This window comes from Saccopteryx bilineata, chromosome 8 (genome assembly GCF_036850765.1).
Source record: "Saccopteryx bilineata isolate mSacBil1 chromosome 8, mSacBil1_pri_phased_curated, whole genome shotgun sequence".
Taxonomy (NCBI): domain Eukaryota; kingdom Metazoa; phylum Chordata; class Mammalia; order Chiroptera; family Emballonuridae; genus Saccopteryx; species Saccopteryx bilineata.
The window spans coordinates 94920882-94936242 of NC_089497.1; positions in this window are offsets into that span (position 1 = coordinate 94920882).

A 15361-nucleotide genomic window follows, 5' to 3' on the forward strand; every position below is an offset into this window, starting at 1 on the left:
CTTAAACATAAAATTGTGTTGTATTATATTGAATGCCTTTTCTGTATCTATTGATAAGATCATGTGGTTTTTGTTCTTTATGTTGTTGATATGGTGTATTATGTTAATGTTTTACATATGTTGAACCATCCTTGAGATTCTGGGATGAATTCCACTTGATCATGATATATTATTTTTTTAATATGTTGTTGTATTCGATTTGCTGGTATTTTTTTAGTATTTTAGCATCTTGTGTTCATTAGAGATATTGGTCCATAGTTTTCTCCTTTTGTGCTGTCCTTGCCTGGTTTCGGTATGAGGGTTATGCTGGCCTCGTAAAATGTGTTTGGAAGTACTGGTTCTTCTTCAATTTTTTGGAAGACTTTGAGTAGAATAAGAATCACATCTCCTTTGACTGTTTGATAGAATTCACTAGTATAACCATCTGGGCCTGGACTTTTATTGTGGGGGAGGTTTTTAATAGCTTTTTCTATTTCTTTCTTGCTAATTGGTTTGTTTAGGCTTTCTGCTTCTTCTTGACTCAGTCTATGAAGGTTGTATTGTTCTAGGAATTTATTCATTTCTTCTAGATTGTTAAATTTAGTGGCATAAAGTTTTTCATAATATTCTACAATAATTTTTTGTATATCTATGATATCTGTGGTGATTTCTCCTTTTTTATTTTGGATTTTGTTTATATGAGTCCTTTCTCTTTTTTCCTTGGTGTGTCTTGCCAAAGGTTTGTCATTTTATTGATTTTTTCAATGAACCAGCACCTTGTTCTATTAATTTTTTCTATAGTTTTTCTGTTCTCTCTTTCATTTATTTCTGCTTTGATTTTTATTATCTTCTTTCTTCGGCTGGCTTTAAGTTTTCTTTTTTCTTCTTTTTCTAGTTCCTTAAGGTGTGAAGGTAATTGCTTCACTTGGGTTCTCTCTTGTTTGTTCATATAGGCCTGAAGTGATATGAACTTCCCTATTATCACTGCTTTGGCTGCATCCCATAGATTCTGATATGTCATATTGTCATTTTCATTTATCTGTATATATCTTTTGATGTCTGTGCTTATTTCTTCTTTGACCCATTCATTTTTTAAAAGTATGTTGTTTAGTTTCCACATTTTTGTGGCATTTTTTTCCTCTTTTTTTGCAGTTGAATTCTAGTTTCAAGGATTTATGATCAGAAAATATGCTTGGTACAACTTCGATTTTTTTTAATTTGCTGATGTTATTTTTGTGGCCCAACATATGGTCAATTCTTGAGAATGTTCCATGTACATTAAAGAAAAATATATACTCTGTCACTTTAGGATAAATGTCTTGTAGATGTCTATCTTATCCAGGTACTCCAGTGTTTTGTTTAAGGCCAATATATCTTTATTGATTTTCTGTTTGATGAAAGACCTAGAGCTGTCAGCAATGTATTGAGGTCTCCAAGTATGACTGCATTTTTGTCAGTTTTTTTAAGGTTAATAAATAGCTGTCTTATATATTTTGGTGCTCCTTGTTTTGGTGCATATATATTAAGTATTGTTATGTCTTCTTGATTCAGTGTCCCCTTAATCATTATGAAATGACCATTTTTGTCTCTCAGCACTTTTGCTCTCTTGTAGTCAGCAGTATTAGATATGAGTATTGCTACTACTGCTTTTTTTTTATGTTATTTGCTTGGAGTGTTGTATACCAGCCTTTCACTTTGAATTAGATTTTATCCTTGTTGCTTAGATGTGTTTCTTGTAGGAACCATACAGTTGGATTTTCTTTTTTAATCCATTCTGCTACTCTGTGTTTTTTTATTGGTTAGTTTAATCCATTTACATTTATTGTAATTATTGACATTTGAGGGTTCCCTATGGCCATTTTATAAATTGCTTTCTTTTAGTATTGTATCTTGTTTGGTTCTTCTCTTTTGTTTTTCTGTCATTTGTTTTTCCTAGGTAGTATTACATACTTCTTTCCTCTGTTGCTATCTTTTTTTAAGTCATGTGTTTCTGTGGTGGTTTTTTCAAGGGTGGTTACCATTATGTAATAAAAAGTGTTCCTACCATGTTCATTGTAGTACACTATCTTGTGAGTATTTCTGGACTCCATCGTTTTTTGCTACTGTTAATCTCCATCCTCTCCTTTTTTATTTTTTGTTTTTGTTGTCACAGTTTAAATTTGGTTTTATTGTGTTCTTGGTGGAGCTTTTACTTGTGGTTTTATTTTGTTTTGTTTTTTGTATGTGGTTGGAAAACCCCCTTTAGTAATTCCTGGGTTGGGGGTTTTCTGATGATAAATTTTCTCATCTTTTCTGCATCTGTGAATGTTTTTATTTCTCCTTTGTATTTGAAGGATAGCTTTGATGTGTATAGTATTCTTGGTGAAAGTTTCTTTCTTTCAGAACTTTAAATATTGGTGTCCACTCTCTTCTAGGTTGTAGAGTTTTTGCTGAGAAATCTGATGATAATCTAATGGGCCTTCCTTTATATTTTATATTCTTCTTTTCCCTTGGTGCCTTGCGAATTTTTTTCTTCGTCATTGGTTTGTGCCAATTTTGTTATGATGTGCCTTGGAGTAGGTTTATTAGGCTTAAGATAACTCAGTGTTCTGTTTGCTTCTTGAATTTGAAGCTTTAGTTTTTTCCACAAGCTTCAGCTTTCTCATGTATTATTTGTTTGAATATGTTTTTCATTCCATTGTCTCTCTCTTTTTCTTCTGATACACCCATTATTCTTCTGTTGCTCTTTCTGAATGAGTCAGACAATTCCTATAGGGCTGTCTTATTATTATTGTTTTTAAATTTGTGACTCTCTCTCCTCTTTTCTCTGTAGTAACTCTAGTTGCCTTTCTTTTATATCACTAATTCTCTCCTCCATCTGGACTGTTATATTGGCTAGCTTGTTACCTCATTTTTTAGTTTATGAATTAAATTTTCCATCCCTGCTTGATTCGTTTTCATAGTTTCAATTTTCTTAGTGAAGTATTCATTCTGTTCATTGTATTGTGTTTTGAGATTCCTAAATTTCCCCTCTGTCTTTTCTTGTATATCTCTGAGTATTTTTAGGACTTCAATTTTAAATTCTCTATCATTTATCTTCTAAGTTTCTAAGCTATTTAAATATTTTTCTATAGATTTTTTTCATCTATCTGAGCTACATCACTGTCCTTTTTATCCATGATATTCAATTTCTTTTTTTTAATGGCATTTGAGAGTGGTATTGTTAATAACATTAATAAAAGTTAATAAAAATATTTTTAGAAAATGCAGTAAAAAGCTGAAAATTCTATTGTGCTAAGTGGAACAAAAATACATAGAATGAAGAGGTTGGGTTGGGTGGAAGTGATAAAGAGGCAAAAAACAAGGCAAGATTCCACAAAATTTCACAAGAATTAAATTTCAAGAATAATTTGTTTGTAAATAATTGTAAAATGAGAGAAATAGTATAAGAGAAAAGATAAAAAAGGAAAAAAGAAAAGTGCAGTGAAAATGAAAAATTTTTTGTATTAAGTGGCACAAAAACTATAGAATGGAGAACAAAGTTGGGGGAAATGCTAAAAAGATAAGAAGTGAAGTAAAAAGCACACAAAATGCCAGAAAGAAAAAAATTGAATCCAGAATAAAATAATTTGTTTGTGGGTGAGATTTGAATAAGTGAAAAAGTGAATGATTAAGGAAGAAAGAAAAAGAGAGAGAGAGGAAAAAGAGAGTTAAGTTTTTTGTAATGTTACCCTCATAGAAAAAAAAGAGAGAATTGAAAATGTAACACCTATGGGTAATAACGTTCAAAATGAAAAGAAAAGAATAAAATAGAAAGAATAAAATGACCAAGGTCAAAGAAAAAAATGAAATAATATAATAATAAATAAAAAATGGAAATATTTTTAAAGACTGGATTTTTTCTGGTTTTGAGAAGTTATCTTTTTCCTTTTTCTTTCTCCTCTTTCTTTTTGGCTGGTGGTGCTATACCCCAGGTTCTGCCCCTGTGGTACTCTTAGGCTGAGATTTGCTGTTGTGTCACTATGTTGATGACATAAACCAAGCCTCAGTCCCGCTGGTAGGCGAGGCTTGTTTGCATTTGCAGGCTTCAACAATGGGAGAGTCCGTTTTCCTAGAGCCTCTCCCCAAATCTCTCCTTCCTGAACCAGTAGCCTGGGACCCAACTGTGAAGTTGCCCCAGCCACATCCTGGAGAGCTAAAGGTTCTAAGAGCTGCCAAATCCCCCCTCTATCTCCACTCAATGCAGGGTTTTGGGTAAGGCTTTGTCAGTCAGAACCACCAGCATAATCAGGCAGGGCTGGGAGCCGATTGCCATTCAGGTGTCTTTTATGAACCTCTGAGCATGTCTACTATGCCTCAGCACTTTGCAGGTCTGCTCTTCAGAGGCTGTCTGTAAGCTGCCTGTGTGCCCTTCCCCCACCACTTCCTCAGTTCTCTTCCCCAAGAGTGTGCTTTGTTAGCCTGTATGGCTGTCAGAGATGCCGTGCCCAGACAGGTCCGGGTGTAGGGAAGCCAGCTTTCATGCACTTCCCACTTGCTGTTGTTTGGAAAGCCAGGATTATTTAGAATTTCTGGTCACAGCCCATGCAGAGGGTCACTACTGACACAGCCCCTCTGTCTGGGAGTACAGGCACTCATTTCCAAAGCACCAGGTGGATCCACTTGCACACTGCCCACTTTTGCTGACCGGGATACCAGAGGTAAACAAGGCAACTGTTCATCCGCCTCTGCCAGGGTCTGATGCTGTTGTTAGCTCCACGTGGGCTGAGCCACAGGCACACTCTGTCCTTGGCTTGAATGTCTGTCTTAGCCCAGCTTTTTTCATGCCCTCAGTCCTTGCTTTCTCTCAGTTTCAAATGAAAGCAGCTCTTGCTCAGGTCAGTGAGGAAAGTGGAATATTTCATTCTCTATCTTATTTCCTTCAAAGTGGGTTATATAAATATATTCAGCCACCTTTTTGCCCAATCGTACCTTTGTTTGATTTATGTGTATTTCATATGCTCCTGGGATAGTTTTTCTGTCTCTAGTTTTTGAATTTGTTGAACTTTCAGAGAGAGGTATTAGGAGCACTCCTCATGGTGCCATTTCTCTGACGTCACTCCTAAATTTTTTTTAAAATTTATTATTTTTAAAGAAAGGCAACATCAAAAATCATTAAATATTTTAAAAATCTAAGCCTCTTAGTTATTCAAGAAAAATTATAATTTGATATTATAAGACATTTTAACATAAACTGACCTTTTTATTTTGTTTTATTACAATCCTTAAAAAATGGTTTATTGAAATATGAGTTTTAAAACTGTGATCTGTAACATTTCCAACCTCATTACAAAGGCCTATAATGGGCAGTCACTAATTACCGGGCTTTAAATTAGAAAGGCTACTGGGATCTCCAGTTGAAATGAATTGATAACTTCTCCTCTAGCCCCAACTCCATTAAAAGAAAAATGTTTCTATAAATTATAAAAATATAATGTGATGAGTACCTTATAAACTATATCTGACATTACAATAATTCAGGCCATAGAAGATTAGGCAGATCTGGTACTATTAGTCCTTGCTGCTAAAATATTTTTTTCTTGCCATAACTGTGATAACTGGAATGCTAACTTTCCATTGTCCACAAGGTCTTATTTGCCAACCAAAAGTAGTAAGACTTAATATTGCCTTTTTCTGATAAAACACATTCCTCAGAATAGTATCTCATTACTTAACTGCAAATGCTCATGAGTTCTATCTACTCTACTTAACTCTTCCTAGACATTCTGCTATAAACTACTATGATAATAATAATAATAATAATAATAATAAACAGTATTATTTTAACCTTTTGGCTCCTGTACTTTGTTGTAAAGAATCACATATCTGATCTTGGACCCTCTATAATTTGGATTAAAGGAAGTTAGTTAAAAAAATCCTGAGTATGAATGGTGATGTGAATGTAATCCTTTGCTGTAAATACAGAAAAATAGGTTTCTTGGATGCAAACACCAAAAAGCAGTGAGTGAGTGACCTTTTTTTTTTTATTATTCTTTTTTTTTTTTTTTTTTTTTTTCTGAAGCTGGAAACAGGGAGAGACAGTCAGACAGACTCCTGCATGCGCCCGACCAGGATCCACCCGGCACGCCCACCATGGGGCGATGCTCTGCCCACCAGGGGGCAATGCTCTGCCCATCCTGGGCATCGCCATGTTGCGACCAGAGCCACTCTAGCGCCTGAGGCAGAGGCCACAGAGCCATCCCCAGCGCCCGGGCCATCTTTGCTCCAATGGAGCCTTGGCTGCGGGAGGGGAAGAGAGAGACAGAGAGGAAAGCGCAGCGGAGGGGTGGAGAAGCAAATGGGCGCTTCTCCTGTGTGCCCTGGCCGGGAATCGAACCCGGGTCCTCCGCACGCTAGGCCGACGCTCTACCGCTGAGCCAACCGGCCAGGGCTAAGTGACCTTTGTACAAGCACAAAGGAATGCAGGTGATCAGGTTTTAGAAAATTACCTTAGACATTTATAGACTGCCCCTCCCTTTGTACTTGTTAATTAGCAAAAGAATACACTGACCAAAACTAGCTCATTTTCCATATCAACAGAAAGTACCTTAGTCTTTCTTTCCCCTAATCACTCAATCTCCCTCCCCTGCAATCCTGTTACCTTTTTTCTGCTTCAGATTAATAAAAGTTCTGGGTAAGGCAACTCAGGAAGTTAGTCTTGACTGCCTCTCCCTCTTCTCTTGTGTCTCGAACATTTTTTTTCCACGTGACACTGGTAGTTCCCAGTGGGCTAGAGGACTAGTTTTTCTATCAGCAAATTGCTTTACTCAGGACCTCTAACGTAGTTTAGTTTTCCAACTCAGTACTGTTCTCCTGGTGGGGATGTTTCTTTCCAGTCTGATTATCACACTTCTTTCCATGTTACAATGAAAAATGCTAGCATTAACCTAAATCCAAAATATTTTTCATTTACAGATATGTATAGGTCTCTAAGACATGCTGCAATAATAAGTCTTTTGCTCTTAAAAACTGACAAACTATTAAAATTAATGATATAACTAAGAACTATCAAATTTAATTTTAAAAATAAACTTTCTTATTTAAGGATGTATATACTTTTGAAGAATAAAGGAGATACCTCAATAAAAGAGAGTAGACTACCATACAAATATTTATTGATAGTTTCTATTCTCATTGCCATAGAACTCTTACTTAAGCAGCTCTAAAAAATAAAATACTAATTATTTCTATAAATGTCATTGTGGTAAATGTTATCTAAATATATTTGAAACTTGTTGTAGTAACATAATGTTATAGAAATTAAATATATAGAAATATAAATATATAGAAAATATATAAAAGTAATTAAGATATATTAAAATTAATTAAGGAAATTAAATAAAGTTATGCCATCTAGGTAGGAATTAATATAGTGTGTGCAGATGTGATGAACAGACTCTGATTTTTGAGCAGGGCCCAGTTAGTGTGTGTGTGAAGTTGTACATAGATAAGAAGTGGCTTGATGTTATAACTCTGTAAGTTAACATGAACAAGAAGCTTCCCTAGGAACATCTTAAAAGTGGCTTGATGTGACATTTCAGTAGATCAATATAAAAAGGGATCCTTGTGAAGAACTCCCAAAAAGGTGGTAGAGGTGATAATCCTATACATTGACACCTGTTAGAAGGTGTTGGCCAGAAAAGGTACTAAAGCTGAGGGGGGCCCCCTGCTGAGGTAGTCACCCAGACTCTAACATTGATGTGGACTATCTCCATGACACTCTGAGCTCTTACCAAAGACAGCTAAGAGGGGCACACTGAGGGGTCCCCCTCAAGCTGTACACAGGCATGCCAAAAGTATTTGTCAGTAATAAAGTGCTTGTGTGATTCTTGCAACTATCAATAACTTTGTGTATCAGTCTTGTGCTTTTCTTCCGGTGGCAGTTAGTGTCAGCACTTATAAGTAGAATCCTTATAGCCACCTTAAGAGTAGTCTGGAAGAGGCTACCAGCCCTGCTGTTAAGCAGAAGAAGTGTCCCACTGCACAGGGAAGTCAAATCAGGGACACCTGATTGACATAGAGCTTGAGCTCTATTGGGACAGAACTCAATAAATAAAATGAACTCTAAAATGCTGTCCAGATAGCACTTTAATATTGTGTTATATAGAACATTTTATAATAGTTTTCTATGTCTAATAAATAGATGATGTTCAAAAATGTTGCCTTTTAGAAGGTAATATAACATTTGTATTTAAATCAGAACAACAAAACCACAATTTGAGAGAGTATCTCTATGTTTTAGGTGGTGTTTAGAAGGCCATAATATTTAGTTTCATTTATTCTTAACTTACCATATTTTTTGTTCCATAAGATGCACTTGACCATAGGACACACCTAGGGTTTTAAGGAGGAAAATAAGAAAAAAAAATTCTGAACCAAATGGTGTGTTAAAATATGTAGTAAAATATACCACAATAATATTTCAACAATGTAAACTCAACAGCAGTATTAACAACCATTAGCACTGTTATTAACAAATGAGAAGAGACTTTAATGTTTAAATACTCTTCTAGTTGTCCAGGAACCCCAGGAACTCATCATTACTAGTGTCAGAAATTAAGAAGCTCAGTTGCCCACAATCAGTGGTATCACTTTCTTTGCTATTTTCATATATGATACCATCTTCAGTGTCATCTAAGGCATTGCTAATGCCACATTTTTTGAATGATCATACCATGGTTTCATTCTTCATTGAGTCCCATAATGTTTTCACCATTTATAAACTTGAGTGATAGTGGGTCTCTTCATTCATCCAGTTGGTGTCAGATCATGATTACCAGTAGCTGTCCACTTGTTTCACTCTTCTCGCATAAAGCCTTTAAATGGTTTGTTGATGGAAAAGTCGAGAGGTTGTAACTGGCTGGTAAGACCCCAAGGAATTACAGCTAGATGAGTTTTCACTTTAAAAAAAATTTTTTTTGTGTGTGTGGTTTTACTAATATGTGCTCTAAACTGATCAATCACTAATAGAGCAGATTTTTTCAGAAGCCTTCTAGCACCTTTGGCCCCTCCTCTATCTGCCAGCCAGTCAGCCAATGGAATGCTATTAGGTTGGCAGTAAGTGACATCAGCACTTTACACAGTGCTCCAGCAGCTGCAGGGCAGCCCTCCACCACTGCAGTGCGTTTCTCACATCTGCCCTCAATGATGCCAGATGAATGCGCCCAGCCAACATTGGCTCACCTTCCCTCCTGTACTGCATGCAACTATGGAAACCGGAACCAGGAGATCACTCAGCAGAAGCATGCTGCCAGGGCAGGTATAATTACGCTCTGACTGGTGCTCATTCTACATGTTTACTGGCACAGTGCCTTGCAACAGCTAAAATAAAATGAACATTAGCTCCATAAGATGTATGAGCATTTCTCCCTCCACTTTTGGGGGAAAAAGTGTATCTTGTGGAGCAAAAAGTATGGTATTTACATCATAATGAAAATGAATATCCTTGATAATGCTAAATTTGTATGACCTTAAAAAATTCTAGCCCTGGCCGGTTGGCTCAGCGGTAGAGCATCGGCCTGGCATGCGGGGGACCCGGGTTCGATTCCCGGCCAGGGCATATGGGAGAAGCGCCCATTTGCTTCTCCACCCCCACCCCCTCCTTCCTCTCTGTCTCTCTCTTCCCTTCCTGCAGCCAAGGCTCCATTGGAGCAAAGATGACCCGGGCGCTGGGGGTGGCTCCTTGGCCTCTGCCCCAGCCACTAGAGTGGCTCTGGTCACGGCAGAGCGATGCCCCAGAGGGGCAGAGTGTCGACCCCTGGTGGGCAGAGCGTTGCCCCTGGTGGGCGTGTGGGGTGGATCCCGGTAGGGCGCATGCGGGAGTCTATCTGTCTCTCCTCGTTTCCAGCTTCAGAGAAATACAAAAAAAAAAAAAAAATTCTAAAATAACATGATTAAAATTATTAAAATATTTTAAAGCAGGTGTACAATTTAAAAACATAAGACTCAATGTAGGTAATTTAAAAATATAAGACTCAATGTAGGTAATTTTAATAAAACATGAAAGAGAACTTCAGCAAATAAATTGCCTTCAAATATGCTTTTAAGAAAGAAAAAAATAGTTTTATTTTTTTTCTGATTAAATTGGAATTTCTGAAAAGAATAAAATTAAATATGTGTACATTTGTTTATTATAGTAAAGATCACTGCAGTAACTATTAAAGATTTCAACAGGGTGTTTATGTTGATGAATATTTTGCTATTTCCCTCAGGATAAAAAGTATAGATTAATTATAATTTGTCAAGTGGTTAATTATAAGTATCTTTGGATAAATAACAAAGCATAAAACAGTCATATACAATATTTATTGGTAGTAAAAGTAAAAGACAATTTTGAGGAATTTCATAAGCACAAAACATTCCCCATATATCTAGTCTACATCTTCCAGAAATTTTTCAAAATTTCAATTCAAAAAATTATGCAATTATTTAAACTTTCATGTGTGGATTATTTTGTTTTATTTCTTGAAACTGTTTTTGAAGCTTCAATAAACAGTTCAAAAATTCAAATATTTTTTAAAAATTTAAACAAGTTTTATTATATATTTTTATATTACATAATATATATCACATATAAAGAAAGAGACTAATTTTGTTTTCTCTAAGAAAATAAGATTGATACTGTTTTTAATCTTAAGTGAATCCTTTTTTAATACCTCTACATGTAATAGATTTATTTCTTCTTCTAGTGGTGGGAACAAATACAATCTAGTGTCTTACCAAGTTTAATGTTTATTATAGTATTCTTGACTGTGTGTCTATTATTAATCTGTGTGCTATGCATTAGTTCTCCAGGAACTATTGATCTACTAGTTGCAAGTATGTATCCTTAAACAGATATCTCTTTCTTTTCCTCACCCACTACCTTTTGGTAACCATAATTCCACTTTGACTTTTCAAGTCCAGTTTTTTGGAGGTGTGGCTTGTTTTGTTTTTTTATTACACATATAAGTGATTATTCTCTTTCTCTATTTGACTTAGCATAATGTTCTTATGGTCTATCCACGTAGTTACAAATACAAGAACTCTTTTGCATCTTGTGGCTGTATAATATTTGTGTGTGTGGGTATGTCACATCATTTTTTATCCATGCATCTACTGATGGACACTTAGGTTGTTTCCATATCTTGGTTGTTGTGAATAATGCTGTGATAAACATGAGAGTGCATGTATTTCTTCAAAGACCTGTTTTAATTTTCTTTGGATATATTCCCAAAAGTAGAATTGCTGGTGCATATGGTAAATCTATTTTTATGTTTTTGAAGAACCTACATACTGTTTTCCAAAGTAACAGGATCAGTTCACCATCATACCAAAAGTGCAAAGGTTCTCTTTTCTTCACTTTTTTCTCAACACTTACCTCTTACATATTTGACAATAACCATTCTGACAGGTGTGAGATGGTATTTTATTGTGGTTTTTATTTACATTTCCCTGATTATTAGTGGTGTTGAGCACCTTTTCATGTACTTGTTGGCCATTTGGATACTTTATTTGAAAAAAAAATGACTATTTAGTTATTTGCAAACCTTTTAATGGATTGGAGTTTTTGTTTATTTGTTTGTTTCTTTGTTACTCCATGTTTAACTTGTCTATAAATATTTGTATTAATCCCTTATTTGATACATGGTTTGCAAATATTGTCTTTATTTCATAGTTTACCTTTTTATCTTAATTGTTTCTTTTGCAGTGCCAAAGCTTTTAAATTTTATGTAGCTTTATTCTTTTCTTTTGGTGTCATATCTGAAAAATCATTGGCAAGACCAAGTCAATCAGGTTTTTCCCTATGTAATCTTCTAGAAATTTTATGATATTAGTTTATGTTTAAATCTTTGATTTTTTTTCAAGTTAATTTTTGTGAGTGGTATAAGAGAGAAATTTAATTTAATTTAGTTTTGTTTTTGTCCTGTTTCCCCCACCATCATTTTTTGAAAAGACTATTTCCCCATTAGATCATATTCTTGTTAAATATAGTCAACTAATTATAGGTTAGCTTTTAATTCTGGGCTCTCTATTGTATTCCCCTGGCATATCTATCTTTACACCAGTACCATACAATTTTAATTTTTATAGCTTTGAAATATAGTTTGAAATCAGTATTGTGATACCTCTCATTTTGTTTTTCTTGACTGTTTTGGCTCTATGGGGATTTTTATGGTTCCATGCAAACTTTAGGATTGTTTTTCTATTCCTTTGGAAAATATCCTTAAAATTTTGATAGAGATTGTGGTGAATATGTATATGGTTTTAAGCAGCATGGACATTTTAATAATATTAATTACTTCAATCTTTGAACATAGGATGTCCCATCATTCATTGTCAGTGTACAGATCTTTCATTTTTTCTTAAATTTATTCTGAGGTATTTAATTGTTTATAATGCTGTTTAAATGAGATAGTTTTCTTTATGTTTCAAATATTTTATGGTTACTGTATAAAAATGTAACTAATTTGTTGTATTGATATTATATCCTGCAACATTACTGAATTAGTTGATTAGATACAATACTTGTTTTAGTTGAGTCTTTGGGCTATTCAAAGTATAACATCATATCATCTGCAAATAGTAACTATTTTACATTTTTATTTTTAGTTTGAATGACTTTTATTTCTTTGTCTTGCCTGATTGCTATGGTTAGAATTTTCAGTACTATGCTAAATAACAGTGTTGACAGAGAGCTTCAAGTAAAAACAATACCAATGTACATGATACTAATATAATATTTTATGTTACTTGTAATTAAGAAATAAAGATGTTAAAACAAACAAAAAACCCTTTCATATCATTTTAAACATCCAGCACTGTCATTTTTTTTATCCCTACCTATGTGTTTGTTTTTTCTTTATTTTTTCTGATGCATGATGATGATCACATAGCTGTATAGTCTTCACAGGTGAGTTCTGAGTTTCTCCTTTGGCTGAGTTATTCACTTTTCAAAATCTTTCCTTAAGGGTCTTTCCAAGTCTACCTCAATAATTTTCTAGGGCATGGATTAGGGCTAAAACCAAACAGTAAGCTTCATATTCAAGTGAAATAAATTTACAATGAACATCAAGAACAAACAAACAAAAAACTTCCACAGAATATTATTTTTATTTTATCCACTAAAATGAGAATTTCTAAAAATTCATGTTACACTGATCTTTACATGTCTTAGAGAAAAATAAAGCAGAGTGGTGAAACCAGTATTTTATATACTGTATAAAATAGAAGGGTTAAAAATGGTCTAGCTTCTGATGAGCTAGTTTTCTTCCTGTATTTTCTAGATATTAAGTAGTGGGCATCAAATACTTTTATTTAAAGTGAGAAATATCTTAAAAATAGTGCAAAATTAAACATCCTTTAATCATGAAACAATGTATACAGCCTTGCATAAAATATATATTATGCATAACTGTAACCATTTCTCAAATGTGAGTCTCCTGAAAAACACAAATATATTTATTTATCTAGGTCTCATTTAAGAACTTAAAGCCTCCTTCTCCAATATTTAGTAATTATAATTTAAAATAATCTAATTCAAGTTTTACTTTATATGCTGGTCTCTACCACTGACTTTCAACTGTTATTCCAATTTCTGTATTTCTTAATACATTAATGTCTATGTTCAAATAAATTGTCATTTGAATGTATCTTGTTCTCACTTTCTGACTAGGTGTTCTAGACATCTTTCTTGCCCCTTTTATATTGTAAGTTTTTGGATATACAAACAATATATTTCTGATTCTTAATATCCACGAGATAATTTAGCTTTGCCTTAATTTTAGTAAATGCTATAGATATTTGTTGATTTAATGTTGTACATTGATAATAATAAAAGTAGGAAGAAAACAAAATATACTTTGTTCTTCCTATTTTACACTTATTCATAATTGAATATTCTATGTAAAAGTCATATAAACATAGGTATTGCAAGTAGCTTCCTTCTGAACCATTTACATTTTCAAATTAAATAATATCTTTTAAGAATAGGTTTTTGACTCAAAGCTAAACAAGTTTAATACATAAATATTTGGCTTAACCTTATAAAATTGTCAATTAGGTAACCAAAACTAGTTTACTACAGGTAATTTCATATGATTCAATGCAATGCTTATTTGATTAAATTTATGTTAATAACAAATAAAATATTTTTTATTTTGAAATAATATAGTTAAATGAAATGATGGAAATATTTGAATTTCTTTGAATATATTTTTAGTTATAAATAGAAAATATATTGAAAGCTCTCTAAATGCTTTGCCTGTCTTATGTTTTAGATGACAAAACAAAGACATCTATGCATGGTATGAAATAGTATTATGTATGTGTCTTCAATTTAATAACCTATCCACAGCTGAATCATGAGAGGGTTATAGATAAAATTAACATAAATGCAATGTCTGTAAAAACTAAAAATATGTTTTAAAAATGGATATTTGAATTTAGGGGTTAAAAAAACTAATTAAAAACAAAAGATTTAGAGATGAGGAAAACAATAACGGCTCAATTATTTGTTCTGTTCTTGTCATAGCTCCAAAACCAAATTATTTTATGCATTTTTTTAGTAGAGGCCTCATACAACTATAGAAAGTTTTACTTATATAGCTGATTTTCTTTGACATTGTAATTTTAAAAACTACTTGCATAAAATTGGACAAGCACACACTCAAAAAAGAATATCAAATGTAAAAAAAGTATTGTGACTTTATTTTATTTGGCTAGCCAGCTCAATATTTCTCATAATTAATTTAAAATAATTATTTTGGGATGTCTTCCTTCTTTTCAACTTCATTGCTGCCTTCACTTAGTGTCAGACCAAGAGTTTCTCATCATCTACAGTAAAAGCTTTAGAGGATTTATTTTAAAGTAAGAAATCTAATAACTGTTGAATATTAAGTGACTTTTCCAGTTGTGTCACATGCAATATTTTTTAACAAAATCTCATTAGATTATTCTGTTTGATTATATGTTGAACCAGAAATATACTCTCAACGGAGCACATTAATCTGAGCTAGATGACACATTGGATTTCAACCTATTTAAAACATTGAAAGTTTGAAGGTTTAGTGAAGTTTTACTGATTTATTATAAATCTTTAAAATTTAAAATTCTATTTTTATTATTCCACAGAGGAAATCTGATAGAGATTTATTTCCTTGCTCCTTGTCCTATAAAATGTTCAATTTTATCTTTAGATTGCAGGTCATATTTGGCCAAATTCTATCTTAGAATATAGAAAAGAGGATTTCATTTTTATTTAGCTGTAGTGACTGATTTAAAGACAGGTTTTGCTGCGATGTTAGTGATGATGGTGGTGAATTTTAAAAAAATGGTTACCCACAAAAATTATTTTTTTTTATTCTTAGGCCATATGTAATGTGAG